This window comes from Pteropus alecto, unplaced genomic scaffold (assembly GCF_000325575.1).
Source record: "Pteropus alecto unplaced genomic scaffold, ASM32557v1 scaffold42, whole genome shotgun sequence".
Lineage (NCBI taxonomy): Eukaryota > Metazoa > Chordata > Mammalia > Chiroptera > Pteropodidae > Pteropus > Pteropus alecto.
Window position 1 is genome coordinate 15,717,653 of NW_006434825.1, and position 7,530 is coordinate 15,725,182.

A 7,530-nucleotide genomic window follows, 5' to 3' on the forward strand; every position below is an offset into this window, starting at 1 on the left:
CTCTCTCTCTCTCTGTCTCTCTCTCTGTCTCTCTGTCTCTCTCTCTCTCTCTCTCTCTCGCTGTTTTTTGTTTCTGATGGTTTCCAACCATGGTATATGTAGAGGAGGAAAAATAGCTTTTTCTTCTACCCTTCTAGGTTTTTGGCTGGGCCCCTCTAACAAAAGACAGATGAACAAGAGAAAAACATACAAATTTATTTAATATAAGTTTTATGTGAAATAGGAGCCATTCATAAGGAAATGAAGACCTGAAGAAGTGGTTAAACCTGAGTGTTTTTGTACTAGGTTTGATGGAGAGTGGACAGTTGTAGAAAAATATGATAGAACAAAAGAGAGTATGAGCTAAATGTAGTAAACTGGGGGAAACAGCAAGGCCTGTTTGTTCAGATTCCTCTCAGTATCCCTCAGCCTTTGCAGATAAGGATGCTCCTGTCATCTCAGCATAGGAGGTCCCCTCTCACACGAGGATCTTATGAACTGCCTCAAGGGAAGGTCAGAAAATCCTTCCTGCATCTGCCATTTCTCAGATTCCTTCATCTTGAAATATTCAATATGCCAAGGTGCCATATGTTGGGATAGTGTGTCCTGAACCCCATCATATCTTGTACACTTTCATGCTTTGTAAATTTTGGATTTAGCATTTCCCCTTTGACTGGACCCTGGACTTTATCTGCTATCCTAGGCACACAAAGCAATAGTTAAAATAAGAGTTCAAGAGTTAACAAAAGCCATTAGGGCAAAAAGCCTTTGCACTATATTATTTCCTGCTATTCTTCACTTTACTTTGATGTCTTTATTTTTAAAGAAGTTTAAAAAATATTTTATTGAGTATTTTAGATGTTTCAATCTCCAGTTTAATTTGCTGCTTAAGACTGACTCCAATTTATATCTATATCTGTTCAGCATTATTTATAAGGTAGTTCATCCTTTCCTACTACTTTATGATTCTCTTTATATTATACTATAAACATGGTTTATCCTTCCATGTATTTAGGTTTTATTTAATTACCCTCAGTAGTAGTTTTCTGGGTAGAAATCTTGAACATTATGGTTAGATTTAGTCTTACATAGTCATTGGGTTTTGATGTAACTTTAATTATATTTTTATTGAGGTATAATATAGATACAATAAGATGCACAAATCTTAAATGTACAGTCTGATGAGTTTTGACAAGTGTAAATACCTCTGTAACCACCACTCCATTCAGGATATGGAACATCTGTCACCTCAGAGAGTTCCTTCATGCCCCTTTACAGTCAATTCATTCATCCCCCATTTTAGAGGTTCTGATTTCTATCATCTTATATTAGTTTTGCTTATTGCTGGATTTAAAATAAACAAACCAATACAGTATATATTCTTTTGTGACTGATGTCTTTTATATGACATAATGTTTTTCAGGTTTTTTCATGTTGTGTGTTATCAGTAATTTCCTTTTTACTCCTGAGCAGTATTCCACTGTATCTATTATGGAACTTCAGATTGTTTGAAGTTTAGGGCTAATCTCTCATATTACTACATATACATTTTTCCTACATATCACTACATATGCAAAGTCAAATCCCTTGACTTTGAAATGCAGCTGCATTCTCCCAGCGTTCCTCAATCTGAATTTTACTTTTATGTAAGTACTTGGATTGACATCATACTTACATTTATAATTCTGTGCTAAAGAAAATTAATATTTGTGTATTAAAAGTTAATCATCCATGGAAAAGTTAATTTCCATACCCTGAGGTTCTAGTATCAACTTTGGTTCATGAATAAAGTCATTTTCTAAAGATTGCAGACAGAGGTAAACTGTCTTCTAGCAATTTTCTTTACATGAAATGAACTGCTGATAAGAATATGCTTTCATCTTTATTGTGGGTTATCAATGACCAGAACCTATAGCCAAGCTTTCATTAGTGGAAAGCGGTAATGACCGCCTGAATAATTAATCATGCAGCCTTTTCAAGCAGCCATGATCATTGGCTTCCCATCTCCCTAAATAAGCATCTAATTGAACTTTCTGCAGCTGTTTGAAGTATAAATTGATTCAAGGAGGGAAATTTAACATGGGTTTTCTTCATACTTCCTCAAACAATGTTCCAGAAGGAGGAACATTTATACTCCTCAGTGGGAAGTACTCAATCACACTTCTAACAGTTGTGTTTATGCCCTTTAGTTGCTGATCCTCCACTGGATATATTCCTGATTAAATGCAGCCAGGGGGTTTTGCTTTTTCAACAACTAGAGTTTGAAGCAGTGTTCTTGCAATTAAAGAGATATTGGTATTCAGAACAGGCTTTTAAAAGAGACATTCTTATTGAACCTTTGGTTACTTGAATGAACACTAGATGTAAGAACATAGCAGTGTTTTTCTTTAGTGCCTAGTGAGGTTGCTGTCATCTTAGAGGTGACATTAACCACTGGCATAATCAAGATATAGAGCTAATGCACTTATTCAGCATTTTAAAAAGTATCGTGTGTCTTACTGAAGAGGAGATATTTCAGTTCAGGAGTCAGAAGTTGTCAAGTAGGCTTTTCCCCTAAGAGTGTGGTGATGTATTGTTATTAAATATACAAGCAGTCTTAATATTAGTACTTCACAGAGCAGCTTATGGTCATTTATGTATTTTACTCTAATAAACCATAAAGAAATTATTTTTTCTCCTAAGGCCAATAAGGGAATATCAAAATATAGTATAGTAAGTAATGGAATGTGATATGATATCTTGAAACTGCTTAATAATACATATCTGAGTATACCTATGCAGACTTACCTGCATAAACTTTGTTTCAATTATGTGATTATTATAAATGCGTGCTGTTATAATTAGAAAATCTAACAAAATATAGTTGTTGAAAAAGAAGCAAATGTTTTAACATGACTTAGAGGCAGTGGAAATATTTTTTGATCTGGTTTTCTTTTCTGTTTCTTATTGTTTCTTATTCCATAACTTAGGACTGGGAATAGCAGAAGCGAGAACACAGATGGTCAGGGATTGTTTAGGGAAGTGGAATAAGGTCCATAAATTACACAGAAAGTGAAGACTCCCAAGTCATTAGGTTTTAGTGTTTAAAGGGACATTAGAGGACATCTATTTAACTACCTTCGTTGTAGAGATCAGCAAACCGAAGCCCAGAGACATTGAACGACTGACTGTACACTTAAGGAAAGCTGGGATTTGAACCCAGGTCTTTGGCACCATCTGAGTTCAGCACTTTTCCTATAATCCTATACCTCTGTATTGCAGATTAAAAATACCAATTTTGGTATTGCCACTGATGTGCTGGGTGAATTCAGTCTAGACCCATAATTTGTTTCCTGAACCCTTCAGAAAAAGAGAACTTCCAAAGAAGTTTGATTTAGCAATTCATTTGACTGGTGAATTTGACCTTGCTGAGACCAAGAGATGAGAAATACTCCATCTATCAACTTTTTAGTTCTCTAGAGAATCAAGGGCTCCACTCATATATTTTATTTACTGTCCTCTGCTGTCTGAAAGTACTGAAACCACAGTATGAAATGTATTATGTATATAGCTAGCTTCCCTTTTTTTTTTGATAATATTAGTTTTGTTCATATTTGTTTTTGCTAGATTGATAAGAGCAAAACTAGCAAGAGGTAATGAGACCTTCCACAAAATATGTCTTTATTAGGACGTAAGAAATGATGGTAGCTAACCTCATCTACAGTGATTGCGGCATTGAACCCCAGAAACCCCAAAGGAGCCAGTGTGTGGGCACAGCGCTCCAAGGACACGATTGTTGAGGCACAGCAATCTTATCCATTCTCGTAGGCATAACACGCCCTCCATCCCATCAGTCTTCTAAGTAGCTAGGGCCAGGAGACCCTTTTTAAGTTTGTCTTCACGAAAGTAGGTGTAAAAAGCAAGCACTTCAACAGCTGTGGGAACAAGAAAAGAGTTATTGTTCCCTTCACTTTGCATATGTGATGATTTTTGGAAGATAGTGGTGAAAAAATGAATATTAGATGGTTCTAGAAAAGAATATAGTGGCCCTTGCTGTATTTCTGGGAAGGAACTGTTTTGCAGCAAGCAGCTCAAGTTGATGACGTTAATTTCACTGACCCCTAAATTTGTGTGACGTATCTTTTCCTTGATTTTAAACAATGAAATGCTTCAAATGACCACAAACCCACAGATATAATATAATCAACAACCATTCTATTTAACACATCTCAGCATTTTGCTCTACACGTTTCTTTCAGATGTATTATATTATGGATAACTGATTATAGATTTGAAGTCACCTTGTTATCATTTCTTGATCTAATTCCCATGTCTTAGTCCTCAGAGGAACTGTATTGGTTGCATTTTATGCTATTCCAACATATTTATTTATCCATAAGCAATATATACTATTGTCTCAAGTAGTTTTAAATTTCACATAAATGATATAATACTGTATGTATCATTTTCCAACTTGACTTTTTCATTCAATATTGTGTTTTAAAGATTTAAACAGATAGCTCTGATTTATTTTAACTAATGCAAACACTCCAGCATTTGAAATTACTATAATTTATGTATTCTCTTATTGACTATTAGGATAGTCTTATTTTTTTTTGCTATTACAAACAGTGCTGCAATTAGTTTCTTTTATATGTTCTGTGCAGTTGTATTAGATTGTCCCTAAGGATAAATATTTAAAAGTACAATTGCTGAGTTATAGGGCAAATGAATCTTGAGATTTACTGGCTACTAAATTGATTAGTCAAGTGGTTTTACCAATTTTTATTTCCATCAGCAGCATATGAAAATTGTTGCTTTTCCACATCCTTGCCAATATACTGCCAAAACTGCAGTGTCAAACTATTTGATTTTTGTTAATCTGATGTTATGAAATGTTATTTTATTTTATATTTCTCCCATTATTAGTGCTATTACAAGTTTCCTGAGGCCCTATAATCCCCTTTTACATTAAGATATTGGATAAGTAATGTATTCATATGTTCAAAAAATAAATATTTCAAAGTATATATCGAAAGGTGTTATTTCAACCCTACATCATTCAACCCACCTTGCTCTCATTTTATTGGTTTCTTATATATATTTCCAGTGTTTTTATGCAAATAGATGCAAACATGAATACATATTTTAATATTCTCCCCTTATACAAAAATAACATACTATGTAAATTGTTCTAAACCTTGCTTTTTCTACTTAACCATATATCCCGGAGTTCTATATCACTGTGTACTTTTTAACACCTATACAATATTCTACTTATAGGTGTAGCACAAGTTATTTAACTGGCCTTCTCTTGATGGATACTTTGGTCATTTGCACTCTATTGTTATTAAGACAATGCTGTAATGAATATCCTTGATCTTGTTCTGACTCATCTGTAGGATAAATTCTTGGAAGTGGGCCAGAAGATAAATGGTTTTATAATATTGATAGATATTTTGATCCATGTCACCAAATTAATTCCATGGATTGGGGGAAAATGGTACCATTTTGCATTCCCACTGTAGTGTATGAGAGTGCCTTCTCACCACAGCCTTGAAAACAAATTATGTTCTCAAACTTTTGGGTTTTTTTTTTTGCCAGTTTATGGGGAGAATGGTATATAAGTACATCTTCAGTTGTGTTTCTTTTATTAGGAGTAAAATTGAACATCTAAATAGGGGACCTTTGTATTTCTTTTTTTCACAATTCTATCCCATTCTTTTATTGGATTGTCTTATTGATTTCTAAGAGCTATTTATATATTTGGGGATTTACTTCTTTTGTCTCAGATACAAGTTGCAAATATTTTACCCAGTTTTTCTTTTGTTTTTGCTTATGAATTTTTGTTCCATGCAGAATTTCTTTTTTCTTTTTTATGTAATCACTTTTCTTAATCTTTTTTAGAGGGACCTGGGTTTTGAGTCACAGTCAGAAAACTTTAAAAGTTATAGAAAATTTGCAAAAACTCTAAAGTTATGTTGTTCTACTTTTATGGTTTCACATTGAACATTTAAATATTTGATTCTCTTGACTTTTATTCTGATGTTCTAATATCATTTTTCTACATGGCTACCAAGTTATCTCAATAGCACTTTTTTCTACAAAGTTCATTATTAAACCAATGATTTGAGAAACCCTTAGAAAACCCTTAACTATCATTTCTTGAAATATTGTCTTCGCATCATTATCTCTTTCCTCTCCTGAGTTTCCAGCTCAACACTTTTATATCATTTTACTCCATCTACCTATTCTTTTACCTATTCATTGTGCATTTTCCATGTATTTTAATTTTCTCCCATTGCCTTTTGTAGTTTCTGAACCAACTTTTATTTCACTAATTTTTTCATAAAATTAATAAAATTCTCATATTTCTAGAGATTTTAATTTTTAGGTTATTTTATTTTATTTTTTTAAGAGCCTAGAGTGTGGCTCTTTTTCAAATTTTCTAGTTTTTTATTTCCTATTCCTTGCGTATAATTAAGCTCATTCTTTGTTTCTTTAAATTACTAAATGTAATTGGTTTATATGATGATTCTGGTATCTGATTTTTGTGGATCTGTTTCTGTTTATCTTTTATCTGTAGGTTCTAACTTACAGAATGTTGTTTCTTTGCCTGCTTGGTTATGTTTGGCTATGTGGGTTGTTTGTTTTTTTTTTTTAAATAATCAAGTTTTGAAACTTTGGATACAGGTACCTTTCTCCAAAGAGAAATGAGTTGCTTCTTTCAGGTTTCTGAGGGCAAGGCCAGTCCACAACTTCTAAACTGAGGTTCTCTGCAAGGCACAGACAAATACAATATAATATTTAACTGTACTAGGGCTCGTCTACTTCCACTTCATCCTCATCTTGAGTACAGTCCCTTGAGGCTCAGATTATGGTGAGGAGAGTCTTTTTTTTTTTCCCCCTTAAGCTTCCCCTTCTGTAGGCTTAGGACTTTGATTTCTGTCTCTCCTGCCCTTACAAGAATGATAGCTCAAAATTACCAAGAGTGGTATACCCTCGGGTCAAAACATTCTTCCATGCTCAATTTTCTCTTTGGGTTCTGTTTTGGCCTGATAGTTTTGCATTATCATATGGCTCTGAAGTGCTTTTAAGAAGATGTTTATTCATCATTTGTTCAGATTTTTAAGTTATGTCTAGCAGGAAAGTCAGTTAACCTAAGTTATCATTGCTGAAAAAAGAAAATCACCCATGTCTCATTTTAAATAGTGCATTGGGCCAGACCTGCTTATGGTTACTTTAATTTCATTAAGAAAAGAACCATTTTGAAGAGAAAGTAGAAGTTGAGATGCAATGTAATTTTTAAGAAAATCTAGGCTTATTCTCAAAAGCCAGAAAGAAAATAATTATAAGTAGGCTACATAAAGACTAAGAACATTTATTCAGAAAGACATCATTAAGAAATTAAAAATCCAACAGAAAAAAGTTGCAACATATATGATAAAGAGCTAATTTTTATTATTAAAAAAATCTCACAAATCAATAAGCAAAAGATGAACTCAAAAGGAAAATGACCAACGCTATAATAGGCATCTCATAATAGGCATCTCACAGGGAAAAAAAAAAAAA

The 7,530-nt window shown here is 33.3% G+C and overlaps 1 protein-coding gene across 14 annotated transcripts in view; it reads left to right on the forward strand.

The window, feature by feature from the left end:
• Positions 1-7,530, forward strand: part of HYDIN (HYDIN, axonemal central pair apparatus protein) — a 337,481-nt gene that overhangs the window by 92,036 nt on the left and 237,915 nt on the right. The gene's annotated exons all lie outside the window — the stretch shown is intronic.